Consider the following 13,759-nt stretch of genomic DNA (forward strand, 5'->3'; position numbering starts at 1 on the left):
GTGAAGTTGAAACTAATACATTCTGATCTTATGATTTGTAATTCTGTTTGACTTAAATTATAGAATTTCAAAGCATAGGTCTCTACTTTCCTTATCTATGTTCTATAATGAGATGACCCTTCCCATAGTACCAATTTATTTATTTTATGGCCAAGGAAATATTTAAAATTTTATGAAATTTTTAATTAGGATTATCAATGACTAATCTTCCCAAAATTGAGTTTATCAAGTTTCAAAAAATACATTCTGGTGAGATCATTATATAAGTAATGGTAAAAGCCTGGTTAAAGTGTGAGACAAAATATCAAGAATTGTGATGATCAGTATACCATTTAAGTTTTACTTGAATGGTTTTCACAATAGTGTCATTGGAAGGACTAGGAACCATCTCCTATGTACTATGGTCTACGAATGTGCAAAGAACCATAACCATTAGTGATTCGTAGTGAGATAACTATATTACTTCAATATGCTTTCATGCAATGGCTCAAATGAGATAATGAGGGAGGTGTTAAAATGCTTGGATGAAGGAAATCAAAGGAAAATCTTACATATGAGGTAAAAAAAAAAATATCACTTAACTTTTTTAGAGAGACCAAAATATCATGAGCATTATGAATAAAGTCAGATGAGCACACACTAGATAATGGCATTTAAAATCTCATGGAAACGTGGAGAGAGAGGGAGCTTAGTCATATAACCCATCTGTTTTAAGAGATGGTGGAGATACTGAGGGTGGCGACAAGGAAGGGTCGTAGACATGGAGTATTGGGATAAGGTGAAGTAGGAGGATCTTTCAATAAAGGTGACACTGGAAGAAATGATGTAGCCGCAATAGTTGGGAAGACAAACATGATATCCCTTAATAGTCATGAGATAGCCAACCAAAACACCCTCAAAAGCTTGAGGTGCACGTTCTGATTGATAGGGAAGGAAAGTGGCATTGGGAGAGAGAAAGTGTTGGGTAGTGACACTGTTAAGGATGTTACAATGTAAGTTATGTGATTGGTGGAAATTAGAAATCATCGATCTTTAGATAAAGAGGAAGTTTTCAAGGATCAGAGTGAGAGCCATTTCCAGAAAGTCCCGGTGTTTATATTTGGAAACACCATTCTTTTGGACGACATATAGGCAAGTGGTCTACTGAAGAATTCCTCTCTTCCCACAAAATAGTCCAATAAAATCTTATATAAATTCAAGGGCATTTTTATGCGTAGAGTTTTGGGAGTTGTGGAATAGCTTGTGGTAAATTATATAACAAAGTGTTTGATGGTGGTGAGATATAGGGTTTAATTCTTGATGATATAAACTCAATTAAAAATTTGGTACTGTGATGAAGAAAGAATAAATTCTTAGTTAGTTAATGGGGATACTATTCACGAGGTAACCCAAAGGTGCAATGGATGAAGTGGAATTGTTTTGTGGGACACGACACACTCATATGATTTTATATATATATCTAGTTAAAGGACATGGATCAAATTCAAACACATACGGGGATCCAAGGTAAGTTTTCACGGTTCTAAACTCAAGATGTTAAATCTATTTATTCCAAAAAAAAATAGAAGAAGGGTCTAAATAAGAAAAAATGTAATAGATGGCAAAAGGGGGTTGATTCAGTTCCAACTCAAAGATGTTGTGTAAATTATCAAACCAAAACTTCACCCATATGCAAATTCTAAAATCTGAAATGAAATAAAAATGACGATGAACAAAATTAAATATATGTGTAATTGCTCTGAGTTTTAATTGGTTCATAGGAGAACTACAAAAGTAAAGGGCATTGTGGAGGAAGAGGGATAAAGTGTGTATATTACCGCTTGATAGGAACAATAATCAGTTGTAGAAATAGGAGGATGGAATGAGGTAAAACTTGGACAGATAAGAGGTAAGGGGTAACTAAGGCAGATACCCCCAAGAGGAAGATCTATGATGAGTTTTTAGAAGAAAGAGGGGCATGTGTACCTGATGTTGATTCATGAGTATCTGAAAGGGCAACATACACAATTGTCACTAGGGTGTGACTAACGACATCCGCATGTGATATCCATTATCTGATCACGCGTTATTCATGCGCAAAATAATGTCAAACACGGACGACATCGATATCAGATATCGATAACGGATATCGGTATAGCTTACTGAACGTATAGCGATTCTGGATATTGTTAGTGCGATAACGATATCGGTTGTCGATGTCAATAAGAGGATAATGGATACAATATCGAATACGATATCAGAACGGATACCGGATTACGAAGATGGTGCACCTGTGTAGGAAAAACATATTTATTTATTTATTTTTTTGAATAAGAAATCATATTGATTATATGAAGCTGTGTAAGAAAAATCATACTGAATGATGAACTATTGATGTCATTATCGAGTTTGAGATGATTTTTGGAAAGTCGGAGACTACTTGTTGTGGATAATGGATTACACAATGGACAACAGCTGACACACATTATCAAAGATTAACGGTAACTTAATGTTCCACATTAATGTAAAGATGGGGAAGTCAACCAAACATACATTATAAAAGTGAAGATGGTCCTTAAACATTTAAACATAACAAACATCATAGGTTCTCATTCCATAAGCCATCCGTTTCCCCCATTATCATTTTCCAGTGATGGATGTTGCCTTTAGTTGATAGTATGGGGGACTTGAAACTCGACAAAGTTAATCATTGCTGAGGTGACATTGTAGTGGGTCCAATAGGTGTGGTCTGCCAATGGCTCATAAAATGGATCACAGATCAGTGGGAAGTGCGGCTCTGGTATGGGCTTATTTGGGCTGAGGTGAAGGCTTGCAAGGATTTGTACCGTACTGGCATCAATTAATTCTATTTTCTCCGGTGAGAATTGAGGGGCATTGATAGTGTTGTCTTTGATATTTTCCCCAGACCTTCCATTACTATCCCAATCATCTTCAGAGTCAGAGTTGATGACGTGCATAGTTGAGTCTTGTGATTTCTTCCTTAGACGTTGAACAAGAAGACACATACTCTAACGTGGTAGGCGTTGATGTTCTGTTGGTGGTTCATCACCTGACGTGATGGCAGCTGACACGATCTATATGGCTTAGGTAATATTGGCTGTAATACACAAATAAGTGCTCAACTATAAAGTAAAAAGTATCATATGTCAAACATGCTATAGAAAATGCACTTGTACTAAGGACAGAGTTCTGGAAAAAAGTATTTCTCCGTGTTTGGGAAAAGGGTTAGATTTGTCTTCACAATGCTGCCCACGGACTTCATCGTAAGTCCCATGTAATGCAACATCATAGGAGTCCTACCGCTTGGAAGCTACCACGACAGCTAAAATAAAAAACCATCTCAATTTACCATCCATATGTATAACATAGGTAAAGATAAATTAGAATCATACCTAATGTATCTAGGTCAACATCAATGTCACCCTCAAGGCAAATGTCATACCATTTGGTTTTTCCTTCACTACACCAACACTTCACACAAACAAGTGCCTCAATACTCATCCCCTTGAAAAGTAATCTCTCATAAGTGACAACTGCTCTACCAGCGGAAAATAACCGTTATGATGGAGCACTTATAGTAGGCACTGTTAAAAATTCACGTGCAATTGACAGTGCTAGATAGACAAGAACACCCTTAGTTCCCCACCAAGCACGTGTAGAGTCTCCCTCTCCCTAGTGGGTTGTACGTAAGAATGTTTCCATTTCCTCCAAACGAGAAGCTAGTGAGGTTGTTCTTGAACACGGTTCGTTGCTAAGGGCCCGATTGACCTGATTGACCTGATTGACCTTTGATGGAGTTTACTGTAGGGGCCTGGTTGTATCGCGTTATTCATGGGAGGGTGCTGGTGTAGTGGGGAGAATTTTGCAGACAAAGGATACGGCCTTCAAATATGATGCCTTGTCAAACACTGACTGATGAAAATATATGTGGCTGGAAAGCCAATCACACATTCCACATATTGTTCCATGTTCACTAATAGAACATATTCATTATAGTGCAGGTGTGATGCTCATAATAAAGTCCATAAATACATGATCGGACTTAGTGAATTATGATGAGATCGTAATACGGAGATCACTAGTCTTTAAGCATGTGTTCTAAACACGAGAAGGACATGAAAGTATCTGAATAGAATAGCACTATCTAGCCTCACTAATATGATGAGTATGGCCGGTCCCATAGACATTAGTGTGGAGACACTAAGGATAGATAGTGGGTGCTCTTTAGTGGAAAGATTTCACTGAATTGATCCGTATGAATCCCTGAATGGTATTATACCGAACTGTCAATCAGGTTGATTTACGTCATGGTTGTATAAGTGGTCCTTCGACCTGAGACACCAAAGATGTATTGTGGACAAACGGTTGTACTTTGGTGATGGCCAACGAGTCTCTAATCATGGGATTCTAAATGGTCTTAGTTCGGGTACATCAAGAAGTTCACGAACATGATTGAGTGGTCAAGATGGGATTGTCCACCCTTGGTGTAAGAGGTGACAGCTCAAGGAAGATGACGCGATTAAGTCCTTGGCCGAGGCAGTGAAATATCGGAGAAGAGTTCTTCAATGATTTTCGAATGCATCATTACTAACTTGGATGATCGATTAGGGTTTGACAGTTGACCATACCCTAAGTCATCCAAGGAGTGTCAAGTGGATGAGGGATTATACATACACGGTAACCAATGACAAACAGGTTCCATGAGAGAGTTAATAAACACTCCTTTGTATCTTCTAGGACATGAGGTGTAGCTTGGCACCCCACGTGTCAGAGTCTCGACCTATCGATTGGGTTAAATCGATCTGACATTAATTAGTCTATATGATGATTAATTTGGAAGGCCAATGAAGGTTATTGGGCCGCTGGAGTCGTTAACTGGACTGTTACATAGGCCTAGAGGGTCACACGCAAATGGTCTTTTGGACGTCGAAAGATATACTTAAGTTTTGGGAGTTTTTATGAAAAATACCCACTTAGTATAAATAGGGGAAGGCCCTGAACAAAATTCACCCAGGCTAGAATTATTCAGGGGCCTACCCCTTCTTTTCCCATCTCCCAACACTCCCTCTCCCTCCCCGAAGTGATCGGGATGATGTAATGACGTCGACGAAAAAAGAACGGGGCTCGTCAATGAGAAGGAGGAGATCTGATGTGCTGAGGACTACGTGTATATGCCTAGAGGCTGCACACATGAGCAGCTCGACTCGGCTCACTTCGGGATCCAAGAAATCAGAGATGCGATCTGTAGAAAGGTACATCGTTTCAATGTTTTTATTGATGTCGTTCGATTCGTTCAAGTCTTCTGCTGCGAATCATTTTGTTTAGCTCACCCATGTCAAGGCCTCTAGACAACATTGATCCCTTGCGAAATGGGTCGAGCGAGGCTGCAAGGACAGCATCGTTGTTGCACAACAGCTTCTCATATTGGGCTAGTTTCATCTACATGGCGACAACTACATGCAGTAATGATGCGTGTTCATCATGTGGCAGTCTCTTTTCTATGAACAACGTGGACTCAGCAATCCGCTTCATGATGTCGTCCATGTGTCAAACTAATGCTCGTAAGAGGAGGACATCTCCAATGATAGACTCCTTCGACCTGCTAACATGATTGGTTGTGTACACGAAAAGTCCCAATAAGAAGGCAAACTCCTTAAGCAATTCCCATTCATCACGCGAGATCTTCGTGTGGTGATCCCCTGTCGTGAAGAATGCAGCCTTTGCATGAATCAGATCCCTTTTGGCAATAGCTTCTTCTAGCATCTCGTGCGTGCTACTCCATTGTGTTGGGCAGTCAAGCAAGGGAAATATTGGCTTCAATTTATGTGTCCTGCATAAATCAGCATAATATATCCGTCGCTTTGTTGATCGACTTATAGCTCTATCTACTGTTCTCACTTTAGTCACTATTTCCCCAATCGAACCGTTGCACCACTGCAATGAGATGTCCTCTTCACCCTCCTCCATGTCTGATTTACTGTCATACATATCGACAGTCCTACTAACAGCACTCTCCTCCTTGACTATGGGTGCCGTAGTGGGTATAGAGAAGCTCTTCAATGCAGCCTGAACAACAATGTTCACTATGTGTGCGACGCACGGAACGTGTCAGGTAGCACTCAATGTTGTGCGCCTTCCACGCAGTCTTCCTCCTAATAAGGCCATCATTCTCTTGTTTCTTGATGCCTTATCAATGGTACCAGTGCATAACTGCAATGGAAAGCACATTAAACATTAGAGCGTGCATTGAAAAGTATCAAATACAATAGTCCTAACATTATTACATTACTCACATTTTTGTTGAGTCCATACTCTTCAAGCATCTCGGTAAGAATTTCTGTCATAGACTCTCTATCATGCATCCCACAAAGCTCGCGAACGGCAAGGACAAGTTCACGATACGTCCAACGAGCATCAATCCAATGAATTATTATGCCCAAAAGTCCACAACCATTTTCTGCCGTCCAACCATCAGGTGTGATCGCCACATGGTCGACATCTGCTAATATGCGAATGATCTCCGCCTTCATCCTCTCAAACAACTTCATCGTCCATTCTTTGATGACTCGAGCATTCGGTGAGGGTACCTCATTTTGTGTCACAAATCGCCATGTCTCATTCCAAGCATCTGTATCAACCCAAGGCCATGGCAAGTCTGTGCGACAAACTAGTCGACTAATGACATCCTTGGTCTCTTCTAGTGTTAGACCCCTCAATGGTCACCTTCCATCGAAGAGACCTGATGTCCCATCATCTGCTAAGTTGTCTATACATCATTGCGTACTAGTGCTTCCCTTCAGCGCATCATGTTCTTTTGGATGGACGAATTTGAAATGATGCCTAAAGACCCTTGTACTACCGTCTATTGGGTGCTTAAGATGTACCGCCTTTATCACATTCTTCATGTGACAAATTTCACCCTCGTATGTCGAATCCCCAACAACCGTTAAGTACTTTAGAATCGGTGATCGTTTTGCTCATCCACGGGGCTCCTAGACATTAGCACTATGCTTTGCTGGTAATTCCTCAAATTCCCACTCCTCACCTATTTGAGGTAAAGTGCTCTCTGTTGTTGTCATGGCAGCTGCTGGGGTGAAGTGTAAGGTGTATGTGCAATACTATACTGTATGGATGTTAAAAAACTGACCCTGAATTGAACTTGAAAAATAAAATATCGCCATAAATAAGTTTGGAAAAATTGTACTTGGAATTTGCACCCTATGACTTGGAAATTGTAATTTGATGACAATTAAATCTCACCAAATAATAGATGACACTTTTTCTTTAGAGAAACATGTAATGACTGTAAAGAAACCTGTGTCATTTGATGGACAAATATATGATGCAGTATATAGGTACGTAGGTAAGAGGGGGAGAGTATGAATGAATGAAATATATAACAATTTCAAGATCCTTCAATAAACAATGATGAAATAGATCGATGAAATAAACAATGCTGAAACAATGATGAAAGAGATCAATGCATGTGTGGCAGTTTATTCTGTATGGATAACGTGCTCGACATATAAACAGTGAAAGAGTTCGATGCATGTGCAATGACATGCAGTGCAATTTATGAAAAATGGAAACAAATATTCATATGTACACACCAATGAATGATGAACCATTGTCAGGTGGAGGAGGAGGACAGACATGAAACAAGGAGAACCCTTGTCATCATATGGATCTGGGGATAAAAGTTGCTCGCCAGTAAAATTGTAAACCAAGCAAAATCACACTGGGTTCAGCAGATCGAAGTAGACGACAGCTCACAAGCAAAATCCTGACTCCTAAGCCACTTCAAGCTCACGGCAGATCAAAGAAGACAGCAGATCGAAGAAGATGACAAATCAAAGAAGACGGCAGATCAAAGAAGACAGCAGATCGAAGAAGACGGCAAAATTGCAGCCCTAGTTCAAGAATTGGAGTCAAAATCGAAGCGGGCTTCCTAATAGAAAGTTCCTACTACCTATGGAGTCCACGTATTGGGCCAACAAACTATCAAAACACTGTCGGCCCATTACAAATATCTTTCCTGTTATTCGATATCCGCACACGGTATTGGATAACGAAACATGGGAAACTACACTTTTGCTGGACGGAGATGGATATCAGACCCGTAACTGATAACATCCAATTTTTTTCCCGTGTTCCAACATCGTTACCCAATAACGGATATCGGATAACAATTACGATGAGGCAGATATTGAACGAATGTTGAACGAAACATATTTCATAATGGATACTAGCGCCTAGTTTCATATCCGATATCTGAACGGTCGCACCCTATTTGCCACCATGGCTTGCATTCAGGCTTCGTACTTGTTCAGAATGAGAGAGATCTTTAAAACTAGGGAAAAAATGTTGTTGGCATGGACCCATTGAAGATAAGCATTTAATTGCTTTTCAATACCAAAATATTTCAAACATTTGGGTGAGTGGTGTTTGTTCTTCGTCTTGCAGTCACATGAGAAAAAACTGTTTTTAGCATAGCTACAACCATGGACCTTTTCCTTGATTTGGCCATCTAGGATGTAACAATAATCATTGCTAGGTACTATGGTTATGGAGGGATCTAGGAGATCAGAAGCTCCAAAGAGAAGATAACATGTAGGTGGATGCCTGTAATGACCTGTGGTACGGCCAAATATACAGAAGCAATAGCTAGGCCAATGATGTAGAGAGAAGTGGGTTCCATACCTAAAAATTGGGGTTTAGCCCACTAAGATGTACCACCACATATTGCTCTTTCAATGGCTTTGGCGAGCTGATAGGGAGATAATGCTTGAATGAGATATAAATATATATAAAGAGAAATAGCATTAGGCCCCAATGGTGCAATCAAACAATATGGATATGTTGCCTGCACATTTATATCGACAAGTAAAATTAATGCCTCTACATTGTGTTCAGCAAGAGCTCTATGTAAATAGGTGTTTCAAGGTGGAAGAGTTCCCATAAAGAGGCCCGATGTTTTAACTTTTTGATATCTTTCGCAAGAAGTGGAGGTTTGGTTTTAGAGGGATTTTCTCAATTATCCTTAAGAGGTTATTATGGTAGGGATATGGAGGCTTGAATCAAAGTTTAATTCACATTATATCTAGATATAGCGGGTGCTTCCTATATTTATGGTTGCTTGTATCCAGTGTTTAAGTTGCGAATTAAAAACAATAATGACTCTTGATGACCAGGTGAGTGTTTAGATTCATACATTTTACAATAAAGATTAACACAATGCATATCTGTCATGATTTTTATGTCATTTCCATCATGTTTAGGCATTTGAATCAGTCAACTAATGCATGGAAATGTAACTATTTATCTAGAAAAAGAAAAATTCTTAATTTAACATTTTAAATATATAAATAAGATGTGAGGTTTTAAATTGAAGTCAAAATTTATTTTAGAACTTTAAGCTGCTACTATGATTTTTATATATTTTTGACATTTCCTAGACTTTGCATAATATATTTTTTGTAAAAATTAAATTAATTTATTTAATACTTAATATTATTTTGTATGTATTACTTTTCTGTTAAGTGTAAACCGGACAGTCTATCAAATTATAATGTGGGCCTATTGAATCTGAAATATTGGGTCTCAGGTTAAAGATAAGGTCAACAGTACCATATGAGCAAAATTAGCGGGCTAGATGAGGACATCGTAGATTATGAAAGCAGGTTGGCTATTTAATAAGCAGATTAGATACTGGCTTCAGAATGTTGTATTTAGTGGATTAATGAAGCTTAAGGTGAGTCAATCCTGATTTAAGCGACGGGGAAACATTCATGACTGTGAGAGGACCAAATTAATGGTTATGGCTTTCAAGCCAATCACATGTCAAATTGTACTTACAAAAATATTATTATTATTCGTGTGTGATAATTATAATGAATTCCAAGTATTTGTGCAATGCAAGTTGAATTATCCTTAATCATACTACGGTTATTATATTTTTAAGCATGTATCCTAAACATGTATTGGATGTTCTACAAGGAAATCAAATCAAATTAAGTGTATAGGTTTAATGTCATCACAATTTTCATTTACTTTTATACAAAAAAAAATTTATATGTGAAACTCATTTGGGATTTTCACTTATAATTGGATTTTTAGTGGTGAGTGAGGTCATCTCTCCATAAGGAATGATTTTTAAAGATGTATTTGTATGAGTTCAATCGAGGGAGAATAAAATGATAGGAGGATAATAGGGAAAATAAGAAGTATTGATTATATACTAATCTGGATTAACTGAGTTAGTGAAAACCAGGGACTTAGGGGTATGATAAGAACTATATTAGGAGCATTTAGGTCTAGAGAGAGGATAAAATAATTTAGTAATGAGATATAATAAGTATGATACAGCTGGAATATAGAGAATAGTAGGAATAGTAATCTTAAGGGATGATTTTTTTAATCATTTTTAAGATAACTGAAGATGATAAGTGTTGAGATAACAATTAATTATATTATCATAAGATGGATAGGGATTTTGGGAAATAGTAGGAAATGGTTTTTTTATTTTTAATTACCTGGAAGAGAAATTAACTATAAAATTAGGTTGAATAATGAGGAATATGAAGAAGGGAGAAGTACTTAAGTTTATGTTTTAATAGAAGATTAAGGTGATATATTAGCTATGGGGAATCACAAGGCTCGACAGGAGACTCACCCTGCAGTTTTGAAAGTCAACCATTAGTGAAAGATCCAGGATGTTTGACAAGCTCAAGGTATTTCTAATGAATCATCAAGAAGGCTGAGATTCTCCCAGTAGAAAGGATGACAACATAGGATGCACGCGAAAGTCCCGGTGGGGTGATACATCCTTTAAAAGAATTATATTAGGGGGATCCGCTGCTTAAGTGCACTTGCTAGCTTCTGACTGTTGCACATACCTGCTTCGCTTATATTTTTTCTTTCCTCTGATGGTGATGTATCTGTTAAGGTAATAATGTCAAATGAAACATTTTTAAATCACACATAATTCATGGTAGAAAATCAAGTATAATTTAACAGACCAATTAATGCATGCAATGTAATTTTTCCCTCAAAAGAAGATAATATGAAACATGATTATGCCAAAATATTTTGGAAATTTTTATGATTGCGATGGAGGAACATCGGACAGAGAAAGTGCAGACTCATCATCAACCATGTCACGGATCGGGAGCCGACGCGAAGAACCTGAATTTTTGATATCCGTCTCGACGTCGGTTTTCCTTTTGTTGTTATGTCTCGCATCATCGTTTACCTCGTGCCGATATCCTATTTTAAGTCCTCTATCCATAGGGAGGATCCCCTGCATGTGTATGGGCCTCCCCACGAATTTCATTTTGTGATTTTTTATGGTTTGTTTTGTTTTAGTCGGGGGGGAGTTCATTTGGACAACCCCTCTAAGGTAGCCCATTAGGGCAGCCCTATGATGAATTTCAAATTATAATGTTTAATTGATGAATATTACATTACATTTATGTGTTTTAATGGCCATATTTGCATTTTATCATATATAAATGGAGATAAATAACTTACACTTTGATTTTATTATTGTTTATAATTTTTTAGTATTTATTATATGGTATTTGACCTCTTTGCATTGAATGAATAATTTTTTTACAGGGCTTAGAATACTTGGCAAAAGGTTGGTAAGGGTTTTACTAATTATAATAAAATATGGAATTTTCCCATATTTTATTATAATTTTCTGGCCAATATTCAGCCAAGAAATGATTTTATGAATGTAAAGAATATATAATTTATTTATTTGGCATTTCAGAAAGCATTTTATGGTACGTATATATAATATACATGGCATCCATGTCATTTGCTCGAAATTTGGGTGAATAGGTGGATGCATTTCTTTTAAAATAATGATAAGAGAGAGCATTATTGGCTCATTATGGCATCCCAATGTGCAATGCCATAATGAGCGAATGATTGTTTCAAAAAGGAATGGCGCGGTTTGCGAGGAAAAGGTATGTTTCTATTTTCTTCTTATTAAGTTTTTGGTGCAATAAATGCACATGGAGAATCAATCTCAGTGCATTTATGACTTACAACTATTCCTCATACGTGCAGTTTGGTAGCCGCGTGCATTGAGTGAATGCGACAACTAACACACGTGCAGTTAATAAACACCATTTTGCATTTATCTATAAGTTAATAAATTCCTTGTACGCGGAATCGAGTAGCCGCGTGCATTAAATGCACGCCGCAACCAATTCCACGTGCATTTAATAGATGGATAAGCTCACCTCAATTATTTTATTTTATGTAACGAGGGCAACATGGCATCATTTTAACCACACAAAAGTACATTTTTGTCTCTATCTTGCAACAATTATTGTGACCTTTGGAAGCACACAAAGACATGTCAGAACGTGATCTTAGAATGGGGAAAACGAGGAAAAGGTGTCGGCCAATCAGAAAATGCCATATTTTTATTACATGGAGGAGAGATAAAACGATCAAATGGTTGAAATTTAACATCAGTGAAATGACAATATTTTGAGATCTAGCCGTCCGATTGAGAAGAAATTTTGATGGCATGCTTGTCTTTTCCCCCTCTATGATCAAGATCGTTGGATTTTTAAATAGATGCCAGGAAGAAGGCAAAATTCACTTTTGGAAGCTCTCCCCAAGAATTTGGCCAGGAAGGACACAAGAGTCTAGGTTATAGGGTTTAGGATTTAGGGTTTAGGGTTTAGGGTTGACCAAAAATATTAAAATCAAAATTAAGTTTCTACTTAATTTTGATTAATTATAAACATAATTAAACACAATTAAGGTCTATTAAATGCAAAATTAATTCATTATTGTATTAATTGATTTGAAATTGGATAAAAATTATTGCTTAGTGCCTCCTTGTGGTTCTACCCCTTGCTTGATCTATATATATATACTATTTATTGATTAAGGGTTATTATAAAGTTTATTGCATAAGTCTAAAATCCCAAACAACAACGTAATTGCACATCTATTGTAGGCTTATCACCCTACCCGTCCACTATATAACGAGGGTAGAGTTCAGACTACTCAGAAACTGTGTTGAAAAATAATCTATCTTTTGGTTTGTTGCTAGGATTTTTCCCCCTTTTCCCTCCCTTGGGAAGGAGTTCATTTTCTCGTGGTTGCCTCTAGGCTATCTATGCTGTACTTAATCTCAGGAGTCCTGCCAACAACTAGGAACCCCTCCACCACCGCTTTTGCCCTGCGGTTCCTCCAGCGGTCGATGGCAGTTGATCTGTTCTTTTCCTACTCAGCAATGCCCCAAACTATCATTGAGCAGGAACGACGACTTTGGCTGGCGCAACTCAGCCGTTCATGACTTGCTGAGACTATGTCAACTAGCTGTTGGTTCGGCGTGTATTCTGACCACCTTGTTGTGACCGGTGGCACTCATAACATTGTGTCCGCATCAGTCTTTCTCCCCGCAGTTGACGACAAAAAAAAGCCAGGTGCTCACCGGTGCAAGTCATTGTGGACCCTCATTACCATGGTCATTGTTTCCAAGTCAACGCATTGGGTGCAACATCCACAACCACGACACCTTTGCGGCACCGCTTTGCACCGTTGCATTCTTGTGTGGGAGGATCATTTCAGAATTATCTATCGCTGCATTCCCTTTGAAGGAGGTCATGCATCGTCACCACACCCCTGCTGAACCTGCTGCGCTGAATGCGCCCCGATTGTTGCCCAATGGCCCTTCTCGTTACCATCGCATCGTCACGGCCGATTTCGCCACACTACACACTGCCTTCTC

Source organism: Wolffia australiana, chromosome 11, assembly GCF_029677425.1.
Source record: "Wolffia australiana isolate 7733 chromosome 11, ASM2967742v1".
Classification (NCBI taxonomy): domain Eukaryota; kingdom Viridiplantae; phylum Streptophyta; class Magnoliopsida; order Alismatales; family Araceae; genus Wolffia; species Wolffia australiana.